Source organism: Pinus tabuliformis, chromosome 4_1 (assembly GCF_031772625.1).
Source record: "Pinus tabuliformis cultivar Carrire ecotype Pingquan chromosome 4_1, CPIR1, whole genome shotgun sequence".
NCBI lineage: Eukaryota > Viridiplantae > Streptophyta > Pinopsida > Pinales > Pinaceae > Pinus > Pinus tabuliformis.
This window is the reverse complement of record NC_142303.1, coordinates 554,207,269-554,227,907: the sequence shown is the minus strand read 5'-3', so window position 1 is coordinate 554,227,907 and position 20,639 is coordinate 554,207,269. Positions and strand designations below refer to the sequence as shown.

The window sequence follows — 20,639 nt, the reverse complement described above, 5'->3', positions numbered from 1 at the left end:
GGTAGAGACACACAACACAATAGAATCTATGTAGCGTCCGATGGATTAGTCCACATGGATGTGGCCATCACAAACACAAAGTGAACGTATAACATGTACAACACCTAGCGGATAGTCCCCACGAGTGTGGCAGTCGTTATAACAAGTTTACAAGAATGACTCTGTCTAGTGTCTGATGGAGTAGTCCACATGGGCGAGACAACGATAACAATTGATGCAATCCATTTCCAATAGTTTATGCACTAAAACAACTAAAATAGTTCAAATATCTTAGTACAAGTTAAAGCAACATGTATTACAAGTGTCCAAAGAATAGCCTTACAAACGAATACAATACATGTGTGAAACCATGTTGGCCTGTTAACAGGCTTCTAAATTAAGAGAAATTCCCAAGACACATTCATACACCATACATCACTAACCCGAGTAGTGGAGCGTTGGAGCCACTGCTCGCTCCTGAAATAAAATATTACAGACTCTCAAGGCTATGTGGGAGGAGCCAAGGTGAAAATTCCCTTGCTATACAAATGAGGGGGTATATACAGCGAAGGGTGAAACTGACCCTTGTGACTGTTCAACTTGCCTCATGAGTGTTCAACTTACATGACTCTTCGACTTACATGACTCTTTGACTTCGTTTGTGGGTCTCCTCGATTTCCACGTTACATTACATTGATTACAACAAGTATGGCCCATAGTAGTGATGTGGCCGAGACGACTCATGACACAACTTGAAATGACACTATTGGTATGCACATGCTGGTTGTGTTGTTCGTGTCAGACTGTTGTGTTGTTGTGTGATGAGTGTTCTCTTGGTGTATCATATCTTCACCTCCACATGATGAAGCGTGCAAGGTATTTGCTTAATGGTTCATGCATGTGCATGTGTTTCCTTCACTTGCTACTTTATATGTGTTGAGCCTCAACCTTGCACTCATTTACCTATCCTCCCAACAGCTTTTCCTTATTTACTTCTCTCTTCTGACATCATTTCCTCCATCAACTTGTTCAATTCATTGCATTATATGTCTTTTTAACATGATTTGTTGACTGTGCTAATGATTGACTGTTGGCTTAGAATTTTGGTACATGTACAGCAATTCCGCAGCTGTTCTGCAATTCCGCAGCTATTCAGCAATTCCGCAGCTGTTCAGAGATTCCGCAGCCTTTTTGTTGTTTGCTATACTCCACGTGTCTTCTCAAGGAACGGGCCACATGGGCACGTTGGTATGGATGTATACATGGTTCGTATGCTATTAGTTGGGCCAAATCAGTCACGTATGCCCCCGGTCAACGCAGGTGTACCCACGGTCAAACAGTTAAGTTCCAGACGGTGGCACGGCTCTGCATGAGCAAATGAAACACGGAACCACAGCTGGCACTTCCTCCACACCACGAAGACAGCAAGGGACAGGATCTAACCATAGATTTACTCCCCATGATGACCGTTTCCTCCAAACGTGCACGGAGTTGCCTGCGTGTTGCTGCGTAGTTAATTAGTCAAGACTGTAGTTGCTTAGTTTACGCAGAGGACAGTTTGTCCCTGTGCCTATAAATAAAGCGTTTGCCAACGCTTAGAGATTAGCTTTTTAGTATTATAATTGCTGTAATTACTTTGGTTATCAAACTCTGTTTTAAAGACTGTTTTTACAGCACTTTTTCACTGTATTTTGACATGCTGATTTAATATAAGAAGACTGTTCCTGTTCATCTCTACGTAGCTGATCTTTAGCTGGTTGAGTGGATGGAGGGCCCCCATCTGCCACAACCTATGTACAGTAGCATTTAACTTTATTTTCCTGCCCTTCTTTGTTTTCATTTTCACATGTACAATAATGTATAATTTGATTTCTGCAGTTTTTCATTTCTTTGAACATGTATAATAATGTACAGTTTGATTTCATGCCTTTACATTTCCAGCACTTTTCAGAACTGATCAGTTTGTTTATGCAGGTGTGTTAGGAGCCCGGGATAGTGTGTTTTTATTTCTTTTTATCACTGATGGTATTTGAAGTTGTCTTGTCTTAGCTGCTGATTTTTACCTTGCTTACTTAGTTTCATTGCTAGTTTACTTTATCAAGTTTTTGACAAGTTGCTTACTAACCTTTTGATGGTCTTCTCATCATAATTGACTAACCTTTATTGGACCAAAATATCATTGAGTGGCAGCTTGGTTTGATTAGCTTTTGGACTCATATTACTGATTCCTTCTTAACTATTTTTCACATGAACAATTTCAGCTAGAGGCAGAATGTTAAGGAAGAATGAAGTGTTATGATTTGTCATTTAAGTTTTGCAGTTAAAGTAGTGTTTTTCACTTTCCATTGAGTTAACATAGATGCTATTTTTGTTCTTATCAGCAGCATAGATAGTGGACTAGTGCCATTAGTCACTTTGTTTAATGCTTTGCTTTCATTTGAAGTTTCAATTCCATTGCAAGTCACTTTTCAAGCTTTCTCTTTAAAAAGTTCTAGAAGCATTTAGAAACCACCATATGCACACACACGCACTCATTTGTTTATAAATCCATCACTCCATCTTAAGAAGTTAAATCAACCACAAACATCATCCAAAAACGACAAAAAGAACTAGGAAAGGCTGCTTAAGTATATACTGTACACTTCACTTCATCAGCTTACGAGCCCCGGGTTGACAATTAATGATAGCAATTTAGACAACACTAAATTGACCAAACATTTTGGCGCCGTTGCCGGGGAAGTGAAATTAGGTAGCCAATTCTAAAAAAAAAAATTAAGAAAATTTCAAGAAAGGGAAATTGATAACCTCTCAAAGTATGCTCTCCTCTTGCACCTAGAGTGATCTGGAGGATCAGAAAAGAGAAAGTTATTGGTTTAATAGTTTCTTAAGTATGCTCTCTTCTTGCACCTAGAGTGACCTGGAAGATCAGAAAAAGAATTATTAGCCTGACTTGAAGAAAAAATAAAAAATGACATGCATAGAGTTAGAGATTCTAGGGGAAGGTTTTTAGCTAGAGCCAAGAGTTCGATTTTTACAAGTCCATCTACTTCAAGGGATAGACAAGAGACACCTCCCTTATCTCCAACTGACACTCCTAGCCCTAGGGTTCCCGGAATTCAAGAAGCAGGAATCGACTCTCCCATACCTTCCATCGAGTCTGAATTAGAAAGAGATCCTTTCCTTCTTTCTCCAGAGAGGCAAATTATAATTGAAGAAGTAGAAACACCTGAAGAAGAAGAAGGGAATCCTTCTCATACACCCTTAGTAGAAGAACTAGAAGACTCTGAAGTCTCTGGGGAAACTACCATGGCAGAGGAAGGAGCACCTGGATTTGGTAGAGGTAGAGGTAGAGGAGGAGGAGGAAACAATGGAGGAGGTAGAGGTAATATTGGAGGAAATAGGGATGGGGATAACTCATTCAGGTTCCCTATAGTTGATGAGGATTCCCGAGCCACCATGAAGAACATCTCACCATCTGTCCTCCCGAACTTTCATGGATCAAGGAATGAGGACCCTGAAACATTTTTATTTGAGTTTGAAGTCGTATGTAGAACTTATGACTATTTGGATGACACTCAAAAACTCAAATTATTCCCTTCCACATTGAAAGGACAAGCTTTGAAATGGTTCATGGGGTTAGTCACTCAATCCATTAGGTCTTGGAATGATATGAAACAGACATTTTTGGATAGGTACCTGGACTATTGTATGCCCACCAATCACAAGGATGAGGTATTTAAAATGGTACAAAGGGAAGATGAGAACTTGGAGGAATTGATTGAAAGATTTCAATATAATTTGAAAAGAGCAAAAATGAGTAACTTGGATGAAGAGACCTTGAAAGCCCTATTACTAAAAGCCATTAGAGATGAATGGATAGATCTTTTGAATATGATGGGGAAGGGAGATATATCTCAGCTTCCACTTTCTGATATAGCAGAATTATGTGTCCATCTCTCAAGGGGAAAATCAAAAACTCAAAAAGGGCCTAGAGATCCTTCTCTCCTCAGGGCAAATAAATCTGCAACTGGATCAGTAAGTAGGGCTGAGATCGGCAATATGCTTGATGAATTTAAAACTGACATCTTAGGGAGTCTTAGTGAACAATTAGACACCCTTAAGATCCACAATAAACAGAAAGCAGAAGCCGAGGCCTTGGCCATCTTTTGCCCGAAATGTAGGAAGAAACATGCTCTAAGGGAATGTCCCTTGGAAGCACAAGTTGTGGAAACATGTGTAATTTGCTCAGAAAACCATGAGACCAAGGATTGTCCTTCAATCCCTGGGCTCAAAGCAGTCTTTCAAGAAGATCCAAATACACTCGAATCTCTCTGTTTTGTTGCAAGGAGACCTTGGCAGGGGCAACAAAATCAAGGGTTTAACAACTCTATGAATTTTCAACCCCAACCAAATTGGAATCCTTGGCAACAACCTTGGCCTCAACCTCAAAATCCTTTTCAATCATGGATGCAAAGCATGCAAAATCCTTATGGGAGATTTGCTCAATTCTATCAATATCCTCCATCTTTTCAGAACCAGCAAGCTCCACAACTTCCAAATCAAAGTCAACAACTATCATTGCCATTCCCTCAACAACAACAACCTTCTCCACAAAATCAAAATTCTCAACTCTTGCTCCAATCTCAACAAAAGTCAAATCAACTTCCTTCTCAGCCATTGCCAAACCCCAATAATAGGAACCCTCAAAATGCTTACATGATGGAAGGTCAACCATTCCCTACCTATATGATTGTTCCTCTCAATGAAGTACAACTCAGATCAGGTAGAATCCTAGATCAACCTTCTATAAATGTTCAACAGCCAAGCATTTCTGAGGAAGAATCTCTTAAAGCTAATAAGGGTTCTGAAGCATCCCTTCAAAACCCAAACATTCAAAAAGAAAAAGAAAAAGAAATGACCCCCACAACTCCCATAGTTGAGCAACCTACATCTTCATCCACACCTCCTTTTCCTGAAAGGTTACAAATCGACAAAGGAGTGGAAAAGCAAATTTGGTTGCCTGACTATAATTTTCTAGATGAATTGAAGAATGTCTGTATCAAGATTCCCTTGTTACAAGCCATTAAAGAGATTCCCATTCTAGCAAAAACAATAAAGGAGTTGAGCCTTAAAAGACCAGGAAGGAAACCAAGAGATACCAGAAGGATCCACCTGGTAGGAAAAATTGCAGATATTATGATGGGAAAGATTACCATGCAGAAATATGTAGACCCCGGTAGTCCAATTGTCAAAACACATATCAATGGGGTAGAAATACCAAATACTTTGATTGATTTAGGGGCTGCTATCAACATTATGAGTAGACAGACCATGGACCAGTTAAAACTTCCTAACCTTCTCTTTACACCTACTTTACTGCAACTTGCAGATAGATCAATCATTAAACCTGATGGTGTATTGGAAGACATTCCAGTCTCCCTAGACTCTTGGGAATATCCAGTTGATTTTATGATTTTAACTCCCAAGAACAATCTAGGAGGACATCCTCTTATTTTAGGAAGACCCTGGCTAGCCACAGCTGATGCTTTCATAAGTTGTAGGTCTAGGGATATGTATATTTCTGATGGCAATTCAACAAAGAAGTTCAATCTGTATCCTCCAGCAGAGATAATGAGTGGGTTGATGATGAAGATACTATACAACCTGTCTTTACCATTTCTGAGATTAGTGAAGATAGTCAAATTCTGAATACATTAGAAAATTTTGAACCATCTTCAGAATATGACTCTACACAATTTCAGTTGGATTCTGACATAGAGTGTCTATCATCTAGACAAATGTCTCTTTTCTCTATGGAAGAATTTGGTAGTTCTGCCATTGAGATCTTTCCGGGAAAAACATTAAACATTAACAAAAACTTGGAAAAATCCCAACAGGAAGAGCTAACCAAAGTCTTGCAAAGACATTCTACTGCTTTTGCATGGGAGTATACCGACATGAAAGGTATTGACCCTAAGACTTGCATTCATCACATCTACATTGAGGAAAACAGTAGACCAATCAGACAACCTCAAAGAAGGATGAATCCAAATCTTAGGGAGATAGTGAAAGAAGAGCTCCAGAAGTTACTCAATGTAAACTTCATTTACCCTATTTCAGATAGCCAATGGGTTTCTCCCTTGGTTATAGTACCCAAAAAGAATGGTAAATGGAGGGTTTGCATTGATTACAGAGAATTGAACAAAGCAACCTTGAAGGATCACTTTCCTTTGCCTTTTATTGATCAAGTATTAGATACTTTAGCAGGTAAAAAGTTTTTCTCATTTTTGGATGGTTTTAGTGGTTACAATCAAATTCAGGTAGCACCTGAAGATCAGGACAAAACCACATTTACTTGTCCTTGGGGAACTTTTGCTTACCGAGTACTTCCTTTTGGATTATGCAATGCACCCGCTACCTTTCAAAGGGTTGTACTAGGAATCTTTTCAGATCTAATTCATGATTGTGTAGAGGTCTACATGGATGATTTCACAGTTTATGGTAACACATTTGAAGAAGCATTAGAAAATTTGGAAAAATTCCTAATTAGATGTAAAGAAACAAATCTTTCATTAAGTCATGAAAAGTGTTTTATGATGTTTACTGAAGGGATTGTTTTGGGACATCATATTTCAGGAGATGGAATTAAAGTTGATAGATCCAAAGTTGAAGTTATCTCCAAGTTACCTGTTCCAAATTGCCAGAAAGATGTTAGAAGTTTTCTTGGGTTTACTGGGTATTATAGAAGATTTATTGAAAACTTCACTAAGATAGCATCTCCTCTTTTCAAATTACTTACCAAAGACTGTGAATTCAAATGGAATCCTGAATGTCAGTCTGCATTTGAAACTTTAAAGACTAGAATATCTGAAGCACCCATTTTGAGAGGGCCAAATTGGAAACTCCCTTTCCACATTTCTACTGATGCTTCAGATACAGCTCTAGGAGCTGTCTTGGGACAAAAGGATTTGGTCCCTTATGCCATTTATTACACCAGTAAAAATTTGACTCCCACTGAGTTAAATTACACTGTGACTGAAAAAGAATTCTTAGCCGTTGTTCATGCAATCAACAAGTTTAGACATTACATAACCGGCTATGAAACTTTTGTCCATACTGATCACTCTGCAATTAGATATCTCATGAACAAACCTGTTACTAATGGCAGAGTTACAAGATGGCTTTTACTTTTACAAGAATTCAACATTACTGTGTTAGATAGACCAGGGAAACAAAACACAGTAGCTGATTTCTTGTCTAGAATCCAAAACACTAACGAAGATTCTCCTGTAGAGGATAAGTTTCCAGATGAATACTTGTTTGCAGTAACTACCAAGACTCCTTGGTATGCAGATATTGCTAATTATCTAGTTACAGGGAAGCTACCTCCACACTTATTTCCTAATGAGAAAAGGAAAATCATTCAGGAGAGTTCACATTATTCTTGGATTTCTAATGAATTGTTCAAAACAGGGCCAGATTGTATGATCAGAAGATGTGTTCGGGAAGATGAAATGCCTGACATCCTTAAGGCATGTCATGATGAACCGTGCGGCGGACACTTTGCTGACAAGAGGACGGCCTATAAAATCCTTTCTTTAGGATATTATTGGCCTTCTCTCTTTAAAGATGCAAAGCAATATGTTAGAAGGTGTGACAGCTGCCAAAGAGTTGGGAGACCAACTCCTTCAAATGAAATGCCACTACAGCCACAGGTATGCATCGAACCCTTTGAGAAATGGGCTCTAGATTTCGTTGGACCTATTAATCCACCATCTAAGCAAAAGAAGTATATATTGGTTTGCACTGATTATGTTACTAAGTGGGTAGAAGCCAAGGCATTGCCTTCTGCCACTGAAAATTCAGTTGTTCAATTTCTTTTTGAGGATATTTTTACTCGTTTTGGTGTCCCAAGAGAAATTGTGACAGATCAGGGAAGTCAATTTACATCTAAATTGATGGAGAAGCTGATGGAGGAATACAAAATCAAGCACAGAACATCTACTCCATACCATCCGCAAGCAAATGGTCAAGTGGAATCTACAAATAAGGTTCTTGAAAGCATCATCACCAAGACTGTTCATCTTCATAGAAGAGATTGGGCAGAAAGGCTTCCTGAAGCCTTATGGGCCTATAGAACTACATGGAGTATAGAACTACATGGAGGAACACAACAGGACATTCTCCCTATGAACTTGTTTATGGGAAAGAAGTCCTGCTCCCCATTGAGTTCCAAATCAAGACCTTCAAGATGGCAGTTCAATTGGGGATGAGCCTATCAGAAGCCCAAAAGCACAGAATGGACCAGTTAAATGAGCTAGATGAAATAAGACAAGATGCAATTCTAAGGACCGATCTAGTTCAGCACCAAAGAACTAAGTGGCATGATCGACACATCAAAGAAAGAAAGTTTCAGAAGGGAGATTGGGCACTATTGTTTGATTCCAAGTTTAAGGACTTCAAAGGAAAATTTCAAACTCATTGGCTTGGGCCATATGAGATTGATGAAGTCTTTAACAATGGAGCAGTTCGAGTGAAGACCATTGACGAGCTTCAGACTCCTCTCATTGTGAATGGCCATAGATTGAAAGTCTACCACAAGCCACTCTCAAGGGAGGAATTTGTTAAAATGTTCCAAGAAGATTCTGCAATGAGGCTAGTGGAGAAGAATTCTTCTCCTCCATCAGCCTAACCTTTGTTTCTTTCAGTTGAAAAAAAAAAAAAAGAAAAAAAAAAAAAAAACAGAAAAAAAAAATCTCTTGTATAAGCCTGAAAACCAATCTTGGATTGGCGGTCTTATGCAGAAAATATGAAGTGAAAATCAGGGTCACCTGACACTTTATATTTTCCAAAAAAAAATCTCTCTCTTTCTCTGTCCATCTCATCCATCTCATCATTTTCATTCCACTTCATTTTCTTCCAGTCCATTCATTCCATCTCATTTTCACCAAATAAAGTCCCTCTCAGGACTATTCCATTCAGTCAAGTTGTTTTAATCCTCTTTGTGCAGGCAGAAAAGTGTTGCTGCAATTTCCACAACTAGGAGCCAATTCCGCAGCTGATATCAAGATTCCGCAGCTAATACACTTTGTTCCTGCAACAAAAACAAACTCTGTTTTAAAAAGAAAAATCTGCAGTCAAAAGCACCAGCATCATTAAAGAGCAAGGACACATGGCATATACAAAGGCAGCAATCAATCAAAGGTTAGCATCATAATTAGCAAAGGGATCAAAATGCAAATACACGAAGGTATGTTCTAAATTTCTAACTAACAGTTATATCATTTATGTATGGTTTTCGGATTATGGTATGAGGCACTTAATGTAATGATTGACGAGATCCCCGTCCACTCCTCATCCATTATGCTGCGTAATCCACCTCACCACCTTCCTAACGGTTCCCTAATTGCTGTTGATTTGAACTTAATACGGCCTGCTCTCTCGCATTAATTCTTCGTACCAGAGTGACGTGTACTGTTGTACCACGGCTCTCCAATTGATCATTCCGCAGCCAGGTGTACACAACCACCCGACGTCCATGGGATTCGGCCGTTTCCTCCTTTAACACCCTTCTACGCATGCATAACCCCATTTCTATTGCTGTTCACTCCCTCATTCCACCATTTTCACTCTCGGTTTCATTCACTACTCTGTTTCACCGTAAACATACTCTGTTCTATTTTCCTCACCTCTCCACTCAAAACCCTGACCACCAGTCTTGTAATTGCATCACGGCCATTCTGTTGTAGCCGTAATACCCACTGCTGAGCACTGTTTTCCCGTATAGCTCTCTCTCTAGTATTCAAACAGTGCTGTCAGAGCAGCAAGAGAGCTGGTAACCGAAATGGGCAAGTTATTAAGAGCAGAGCCGGAAGGTTCTAAGTTTCTAGACGGTTACCCACAAACGAAGAATGCCCTGCAGAAGGCCAAGTGGTTAAAATTTATTCAGAAGTTCAAAGGATATCACAAAGAAGTTACCAAGGCCTTTGCTCGGTCGTTTGATGGAAAAACAAATACTGTGGAGATTGGAGACCTACAATTCACTGTCACAGAGAGCAGCTTGGCTCAAGCAACTGCTTTGCCTCGTACTGGGGAACGTTGGTTCAAAAATCGAACTGTTGAAGGCCAAGAGTGGAAGAACATGTTGAAAAATCCAGGTATGGATACCACTATCTTCACCAAAGGAATACCTGTAAGTGTCATTAAAAAGGAATGGACTGCCTTACTTTTGCTAGTTCAGAAATTTTTTACATGTGAAGGCAGATTTGGTGTAATGTATGTTTATCATACAAAGATTATGATGCATTTTATGGGTGAACATACCATCAATCTCCCTTATTTCTTGCTAGCTAGTTTAAGAAAAATGAGTGCCACTGTTCAGAAACACGTGGGAAACATTGAGCCCCACTTATATCACCATGGACTCATTAAAATCTTGATTGAGGAGCAGTTAAAAATTAGAAAGGATACATGGGAGAAGTTCCTTGTTAGAAACCATTTTCAAGAGGCAGCTGAAGCCTCTAGTAGCTCTCCTAGGGTACCAAAAAGAAGTAGGAGAAAAGGGAAAGAAATGGTTACCCAAGAAAATGTTGTAGAAGAAACTGCTCCAGAAATTGCTATAGAAAAGACTGCTGCCCAAGACACTGCTGTAGAAGTTGAAAAAACTGCCCAAGAAATTGTTGCAGAAACTCTTCAAGAAATTGCCCAAGAAACTGTTCAAGAAACTGTTCAAAAGGGAAAGAAAAAGGGGAGCAGAACAAAAAGACAAAAGAGGGATAAAGGGAAAGCCATTTTGCAAGAGTCATACCCTTCACCTGAGCCCTCAAGTGAAGAAGATACCCAAACATTAGCTCATAGGCTTGCTCAGCTTCATGAAACTGCCATCTTCAAAAAGAAACAAAAGCAAAAACAGCAAAAGCCAAAGAGTACTAGCCTGCAAGTAAGAAGAAGCAGTAGACTTATAGGGAAGAAGAGTGTGACTAAAGAGAAACAGTCCCATTTCATTGATTTGGGCACACCTGAGAAGACTCCAATTCAGCTAGATATTGAGCTAAGTCCTCCAAGAGAGGAAAGTCCTTTCCAGCAAGAGAGAGAAAGCAGTTTTCAAGGATTTGAATTTAAGCCAAGACAAATACCTGACATTGACCCTGTCCAGCAGGAGGCATATGATTATTTGGAAACATTAGAACGATCTATTGCTGGTCCTAGTACTGTCTTGCCCCTTGAACAGCAGGTTCAATCTCTGAAGCAAGAAATATTTGAGCTAGAAGTCCTCAATCGCCATATCAAACAGGAAAACGAAGCATTGAAACAAAAGAGCAACGTGGACAAAATGGTCCACGACAACACAATGCTTCATTTGGGTCTTTGGCAAAAAAAGAACAGGAAATTGAGGAGGAAATGCAAGAAATTAAGCAGAGCCTTGGTTAACTTGAAATTCAGGTGCTTGGTTAGGAAACCAAGAACAAATTTGACAACAGGGAGGAAAAGGAGAAGGTTGGATGTCTTGGCAGAGGCATCTGAACATGTGGACTGAAAGATTATGACAAAGTTTTGGTTGCATGAGGACATGCAACACCCTCGCAGTGGGGGTATGTTGAGCCTCAACCTTGCACTCATTTACCTATCCTCCCAACAGCTTTTCCCTATTTACTTCTCTCTTCTGACATCATTTCCTCCATCAACTTGTTCAATTCATTGCATTATATGTCTTTTTAACATGATTTGTTGACTGTGCTAATGATTGACTGTTGGCTTAGAATTTTGGTACATGTACAACAATTCCGCAGTTGTTCTGCAATTCCGCAGCTATTCAGCAATTCCGCAGCTATTCAGAGATTCCGCAGCCTTTTTGTTGTTTGCTATACTCCATGTGTCTTCTCAAGGAACGGGCCACATGGGCACGTTGGTATGGATGTATACATGGTTCGTATGCTATTAGTTGGGCCAAATCAATCACGTATGCCCCCGGTCAACGCAGGTGTACCCACGGTCAAACAGTTAAGTTCCAGACGATGGCACGGCTTTGCGTGAGCAAATGAAACACGGAACCACAGCTGGCACTTCCTCCACGCCACGAAGATAGCAAGGGACAGGATCTAACCATAGATTTACTCCCCATGATGACCGTTTCCTCCAAACGTGCACGGAGTTGCCTGCGTGTTGCTGCGTAGTTAATTAGTCAAGACTGTAGTTGCTTAGTTTACGCAGAGGACAGTTTGTCCCTGTGCCTATAAATAAAGCGTTTGCCAACGCTTAGAGATTAGCTTTTTAGTATTATAATTGCTGTAATTACTTTGGTTATCAAACTCTGTTTTAAAGACTGTTTTTACAGCACTTTTTCACTGTATTTTGACATGCTGATTTAATATAAGAAGACTGTTCCTGTTCATCTCTACGTAGCTGATCTTTAGTTGGTTGAGTGGATGGAGGGCCCCCATCTGCCACAACCTATGTACAGTAGCATTTAACTTTATTTTCCTGCCCTTCTTTGTTTTCATTTTCACATGTACAATAATGTATAGTTTGATTTCTGCAGTTTTTCATTTCTTTGAACATGTATAATAATGTACAGTTTGATTTCATGCCTTTACATTTCCAGCACTTTTCAGAACTGATCAGTTTGTTTATGCAGGTGTGTTAGGAGCCCAGGATAGTGTGTTTTTATTTCTTTTTATCACTGATGGTATTTGAAGTTGTCTTGTCTTAGCTGCTGATTTTTACCTTGCTTACTTAGTTTCATTGCTAGTTTACTTTATCAAGTTTTTGACAAGTTGCTTACTAACCTTTTGATGGTCTTCTCATCATAATTGACTAACCTTTATTGGACCAAAATATCATTGAGTGGCAGCTTGGTTTGATTAGCTTTTGGACTCATATTACTGATTCCTTCTTAACTATTTTTCACATGAACAATTTCAGCTAGAGGCAGAATGTGAAGGAAGAATGAAGTGTTATGATTTGTCATTTAAGTTTTGCAGTTAAAGTAGTGTTTTTCACTTTCCATTGAGTTAACATAGATGCTATTTTTGTTCTTATCAGCAGCATAGATAGTGGACTAGTGCCATTAGTCACTTTGTTTAATGCTTTGCTTTCATTTGAAGTTTCAATTCCATTGCAAGTCACTTTTCAAGCTTTCTCTTTAAAAAGTTCTAGAAGCATTTAGAAACCACCATATGCACACACACGCACTCATTTGTTTATAAATCCATCACTCCATCTTAAGAAGTTAAATCAACCACAAACATCATCCAAAAACGACAAAAAGAACTAGGAAAGGCTGCTTAAGTATATACTGTACACTTCACTTCATCAGCTTACGAGCCCCGGGTTGACAATTAATGATAGCAATTTAGACAACACTAAATTTACCAAACAATATGTTTCATGTGTTCGTCCAATAGCGAGAAAAACTTCTAGCATGCACTCCTTGTTCATCCCATTTGTCGTCGCACCATGTCTCATCCATGTACCTATTTTTTCAGTCACCCATGATGAGACAACATCAAATCCATAAATCCCGTAGTCTACCATGATGCATTTTCTTTCGTTTCTGGGTTCAGGTGACCGGGAGAGAGGACAAGGCTCTGAAGTAGCGCAAAGCACATGTCAGGCTGGGATGCGAGGCTCCGAGACATTGCCGGGAAAAACTGTGCATAGGTCACTAAGGAGACTGGGTTGAGTAGTCCAGGACAATAGTGACATTTGCGAGAGATGGCTTAGCTGGGAGGAAGAATTGTGCAATTTTTTCGAGAAGGCAGTGTGAACAACAGGGGTCACTGGTAGTGAAAACTGCGCAGTTTTCTAGAGGAGGTCAGGATCAGGATGCGGGAGCACTAGTAGTGAAAATTGTGCAGTTTCCTGGAGGATTCCAGGGTCGGGTTGCGGGAGCTTGTTGGTGAAAATTGCACAGTTCTGGGAGGCAGTCAAGTAAGACATGACTGCATAGTTTCCAAGTTGAGCGGAGTGTCAGGTAGCAGGTGCACTGTCAATGAAAAATGCGTATTTTTTCAGGAGGAGTGGAGAGCAGGCCAACGGGGAACTACCTAGCAGAACTATGCAATTGCCTGGGAAAATGCAGTGATAGGTAGCAGGGGCATGCCCCTCATCTCTGCACAATTTCTGCAAGCAATATAGGTAAGCAGGCTGGACAGCTACTGCGTAGTTTTGGAGATGAGTGCAGCCCTGGGTCACAGCTCAAGTCAAATTTTCCGGTTGACCAGCGGGAGGCTTAATGGTTAGGCTTGCAAGAAGCGTAGACTGAAATGGCTTCTTGGGCAACTTCTAAAATGGGTATCCTAAGGAAATTATAAAACAATAGTGGAAATAATAAAATAAGATTATATTACATCATCAAATTTTAGAGGGATAAAAGAAAAGAACTATTTTTTCAACTCGTATTTACAACTTATCTCCCTAAGGGTTTACTCAAATTTCAAGCGGAAACATGCATTGGATGCAAAATTTGATTTCTCATAGAAGGAGTACCCATGTTTCATACTCTCAATGGACCCTGCTACACGAAAAATGAGAAATACATGAAAAACATGATTATAATCAAGATTTTTCATGTATTTCTGATTTTTCATATAGCAGGGTCCATTGAAAGTGTGTAACATGGGTACTCTTTGGATATGGAATTAAATTTTTCATCCTATGCGTACTCCTGCTAGAAATTTGAGTAAAACCTTAGGGAGATAAGTTGAAAATACAAGTTGAAAAAGTAGTTTTATTATTTTATTATTTTTTAATCTTTTTACTTTTGCTCCAAAAATGGTGAATCATCCCCCATGATTTACATCATCATCTTGAATCCTATTGGTTCTCATAAAATTTATTTTGGTTGTACACCTTTTTTAGGAGGCCCATTTTAGACCTCAAAATTCCACTAATGATTCTGGAATTGTGTAGTGCAAACTACCTGGAGGAGAGCCTCAAGCTCTGCACAATTCTGGGCAACAATAAAAGGCCATTAAGGACAAATGTTTACATAGTCAAAACAACTCATGCACACAAAGACAAACTTTCGATATCACCAGAACAAGGTCACAAGCATGACATAGCAATCAACACGCCGAAGATGACAGTTGGTCAAACAGGTGAAAAGGAAGCAAGACATGTAGAGGAAACACATGAAATGACTTTTGTGTTTGTACACATGCATCTTACTGAAGACATGATGATATGACAATGACAAGAAATCGTGCAAACTCAACTTAGAGATGTACTTCGAAAGGTTTTCTTTACTTACCATACTTACCCTTGGGATGATCATGCATCTGACACAGTTTGCATGCGGTCCTGATCTTTTGCCATCACTTAGTCTCTGGGTCCTTCTCCTCAACTCCTTGGGACTGATCTTAGCATGTCACCTTTTGTTGTAGTCACTAAGAGATAGATCATGCATTTTCAATGGGCAGTGACTACTGCTGGGATGAGGCCTTAAGAGGCCCATCTACATAGTTTCTGAATGCAAGACAAATAGGGCAGTGTGGACAACACTGCGTAGTTTTAAGGCACAAGACATTGTTGTCGGATGGGGTCCTACGAGGAAACCTCTACGCAGTTTCTGAGTGCAGTCCAGGCTGAGGGGCAATACTTTGTAGTTTCTTGATGCAAGGTACTGCTGCGGGATGGGTTCTGAGAGGACTCTACATATTTTCATGTTGAAAAGCAGACTGAGAAGCTGAGGTACAATACTCCGCAGTTTCTGGAGACAATGGTTTTCTGTTGGGGCAAGCACACTGGAGGAAACCACTGCACAGTTTTGGATGCCAAGGGAGACTGCGATCTCTGCGCACTGTGCATTTCTAGTAGGCAAGGGAGAAAACTTGAGGGTTGTAGAAGAAAAGTGCACAATTCTGGGAAGCTGGATGAGGCTAGGTTGCTCGGGAAATGGCTAAGTGTGAGATCAGTGACACAAATGTAAACAATGATAAGACTCGACTATGATCACACACGAAAACTTAGTGATACAACGTAGACCATCCATAATGTATAAAACATACTCTTCTTGATGAAACAATTTTTGTGACAAGAGTGTGTGAAGTGAGTGTGAAACAGGTCTATGTGATGATAACAACTCATCCGTGCATGCTTTCCCTTGAAGCAAAAAAACATCCCCTTTGCATGACAAACAACAATCATTATTCCCAAAGATGACACATGCTGCATAAAGATGAGAACATGGACAACTCTTAAGATCAAGGAGGGGAGCTAGAGATCATCAGCTTACCAACAAGTGACCAAGGAATGATCGATCGCGGTATCCAAGGTATGCTTTGAAATTTGCATGCGAGCCAAAATTTTGGAGGGTGGTTGCAGCCGCTACAACATAAGCATAAAAGAGGAATTTGTGGGAGATAGAGCATGGTGATCTAAGATCATTTTAACAATGAAACGTTCCCTATAAATTAGAATTTTCTTCTAACTAGTTATCTTTATTATAATATGTACATGGAATAAATGATAGAAAAAAGATCTCTAGGGTCCAATTAGGTGCATTTTTGGAAAATAATGAACATGTTACTAACCATTTATTAGTTCATTGCTTAAAAGTAATAATGAATGATGAATTGTCGGTCATTTATTAGTTCACCTTTTTCAAGCAATGTGTGGAAAGAAGCTTTAAAGTTAGCAATTAAAGAAGGCAAATGGGAGGGAGAGACTTCAATAGAATGCTTAAAGAATTTTACAAGGTAAAACTTTGATACTTATTCAAGTTTTAAAGAATTGTATTTCATAGATAAATCCACAGTTGTCATTTTAGATTGACGTTTCGAGTCACAAATAAGACTCCTCATCAAGACAAGTTGTTGAGAGAAGAAAAAGGAAGACTAGTAAATAAATACAAAAGAGAAAAGAAGAGAGCGAAGAAAAAGTAGGCTGACATAACATAAATGTAATAAATAAATAATAATAAGATAAAAGAATACATAATAAGATAAGTTAAAATAAAATAATATCAAAAAATAATAAAAATAAAGGATATAATAACAATAAAGGAAATGTAAAGAACCATAGAAAAACAAAAAGAATTATACAAGGGAAAACTAAAGAGACAAGCCAAAGAAAAGAAATGAAAGAAAAATAATAAGGAAAGAAAATAAGAAAAAGGAGTAATGAAAGGAATAAAGGAAAAGAATTTTAAAACTAACCAGAGAAAAATAATAAGAAAAGAAAATAAGAAAAAGGAGTAATGAAAGGAATAAAGGAAAAAAGAAAGGAAAGGAAAAGGATTTTAAAAATAACTAGGGAATGACAAGAAAGTATAAGGGAATGGGAAAGGAGAAATAAAGAAAAATCAAGAAGAGGAAGAAGGACGGGAGGAAAAAGAAAAGGGAGGTGAGAAAAGAAAAAAATATTAAGAGGAATGAAAAGGGAAAAGAAGAAAGGAGAAGGAAGAGTTAGAAGTGAGAGATTAAAGGAATCCAACAAATACTGACCTTAGCACCTCCATCCATGTTAAGATTGTTGGGATGTTTGATGATTTCCTATGCTTATCTAAACTTGTGTTTGAAATAATGATCCTCTTTAATGATGATTTCATTGTCTTCAAGGCACGAGTGGTGCTTAGCTTTGGATGAATGTTCTGCAAGGGAAGATGAGTGGATTCTTTCTTTCTTTATGTCTACTCCATGTTCTTTGAGTCTAATTTTAAATGAATGACCTGTCTCTCTAATGTAGCATATTCCACGGGAGTAGTTAATCCTGTAAACCTCCTTGAATTGGAATTAGTGAACCTTGTCTTTAAAAAATCTCATTTTGTTTCGGATGGTCTCAAGAGGTTTGAATGTTGTAATATTACCATTTCTTTTAAGGACCTTAGCAATTTATCCAATGGTACCAAAAATGTATGGGAGTTGTCAATATGTATCTATTGTTGTATACTTGATGCCCGATGCTTCCATCTTCTTTCCTGGTGAGTAAAACATCCAAAAAAGGAATGGTATTATTACTCTCAAGTTCCATGGTCAATTTGATGTCATTAGAAATTCCATTAAGATGTCTCAGAAACTTATCAAATTCTAATCTATCATGGGGCCATTTCACATTCTTGTCATCAACATACCTCTTTCATATTTTTGGTTTCAAGGGGTAAGTATGGATGGTTTTCTTTTCAAACATTTCCATATATTATGAGTTAATAACCTTTTTGTTTGAAGAATGGGTGGTATTGTTAATATTCATGGTGGCACGAGAGGTTAGAGGAGTAGGGATGAAAATGGAATTGATGCCACATGAAGGATCATTGATATCGTTAACTTGTTCAATCATTTTATTAGAAGAAACAATACAATCAATTGTTGGTAAGTACCGTTTCTTGTTTTCAACAACCATGTCCAGGGATGAATTGTTAACATAGTAATTATTATTATTATATCGTTGTGTTAGTAGTTATATATAGTGACCATATTTTACTATTAATTTGATCCGTACCAAATCAAATCAAAAAAACATTTTTTACACAGTTTAACTTTGGGTTTTCGAGTTTTCGGGCGGTGACATCAGCCTGCCGCAACCACCTGGACCCTAAAGCCCAATGTATGGCATCAACGCTATCTTTGAAATTAATGCTAAACTAGTTTCACTTTTTGTGTTGTCGTAATGCTTGCCAAACCATCCATTTTCCCTGGTATCATTGTATCATCTACATTCTTCATCCACAACTTCGTTATGGAGTTGAACTTAAAATGCGAGGAGCTACCCACTTTCATGATATATTTTAGGTGCACAATCTTCTAGTGTTACACTTTTATTTTCTGTCGAGCATGCTTAGATGATTATCAAAATCTATGAGTGCTTCTCTGGTTGGAAGAAGCAAAGTGTTGGTGTTTTAACTATTTTGGATTCATGAGAAAGAAGAAGCAAGAGGACCCATAACCTGACCCCCTTGCATTTTATGGCAATAATCGATTTGAGGAACATTTACTTAGGTGCACATAGGAAGAATCTAAGACTACGAAGAAAGCCTAATATCAATATGGCCACAAATTCCCTGTCATTTTTTACAAAAGTAGGGAGACTTCTAAACCATCTGGTGTGGATTTCTATGGATTTTATTCCAAAATATTCTCGTTAATGAGACCCACCATATTCTTAGATTAGAGGACATGAATGGAAACACAATTATCAATCAATACATTCGAGAGCATAAGTTAGGAACTGGTAACTATGACAAAGTTCTACTTCACCGAAATATAAAAGATGGGATGTTTTATGCCCTCAAGGTTTTTCACAAGTAACGTCTTCCCAAAGTGCTTGTGGCATCATCAGAAACTACTCTCATAGATTTACTAAGAGAGGTTTCAATCATGAAAAAGTTGGACCACCCTAATATTATCAATTTAATTGAGGTGATTGATGATCTGGATACTAGTCAATTTTACATGGTCTTAAAATATGTTAAACGAAGGGGGACTTTTCAAGGTTTTGGACTAGCTAGAGGAATTAGGGAAGATACCGCTAGAAAATACTTTTGAGATGTTCTTGCAGGTCTCCTGTATCTAGATGCTCATAATATTTTTCATGGATATATCAAACCAAAAAACCTTTTGGTTGGGAGCGATGGAACGGTTCAGATTTATGACTTCAGTGTCGATAGGATGTTTGAGGGCAATAATGATGAGCTTCGAATGTCTCCTAGTACTCCTGTTTTTACTGCACGAGAATGTTTCTTAGGCTTCACATGTCATGCTAAAATTGTTGATGTGTGGGCATTAGGTGTGACACTATACTGCATGGTGTTTGGATTTTATCCCTTCATTGGTGACTCCTTGCAAGGCACATATGACAAGATTTTTCATGATCTACTCGTCCTTCCATAGGATTTGAGTCAAACACTTGAAAACTTACCTGGAGACCTTCTTTGCAAGGATCCAAAGAAAAGGGTGAGCATAGAGGTTGTTGCAAGACATCCATGGGTTATGAAGCATTACACGTTAACTGTGTAGGTTTTGAGGAAATGTGAATAGGGTAGCTTTAGATATCATTCTGATCATCATGAGAAAATTGTAGCTACCTCTAAAGTATTTTCAGAATCAGTTTAATAGGGATGGTTATGGTTTTTATTTTTACATATTTCATGGTTGCTCCATCATGGAAGATACGTTGAGGTTCTTCAAAAGAGGGGGTTCCTTTGCTCATTGTATTTATATTGATTTGTTCTATGATCCTTGTACATTATATCCTCCTGTATGAATTTAGATATTTAGTGCCATGCTTTAGTTGGACTTCCTTCTAATGCAATTGGGACCTCAAAGGAATATTATTTGACAGTTCTAATCATGCAAATAATAATCATGAATCACATGATATGGTGGCTAATGTTTAAGCACTTCATTGGCTTTAAGGGAATTCTTCAAAATCTTGGTGTCTCAGTTGCAGATTATGTATTGGTAAGGTTGTAACAAGCAAGTTCAGTGTTTATATTGACATTGTTCAAGTCATAATAAAAAAAAATGCTTCTTTATGGAGTTGGATTATAAGAAAAACAATAAACCACCAAAAATTATCCCAACCAATCAAAATATTTAGAGATATGTGTGGCCAATCTGGTGTCAAATGTAGCAGATAAGAATTGGACCAAATTTGGAGACACTTGAGTAGATTTTTGATGGGTGGTCGAAATAAAGAACCAAATATGAAAATATTTCAAAAAT

General features: G+C 38.4%; 1 pseudogene; it reads left to right on the top strand.

Moving 5' to 3' along the window:
* The window catches only part of LOC149177032 (serine/threonine-protein kinase GRIK1 pseudogene), a 35,957-nt pseudogene extending 16,152 nt beyond the window's left edge, over positions 1-19,805 (top strand).
* Positions 19,806-20,639: the final 834 nt, after the last annotated feature.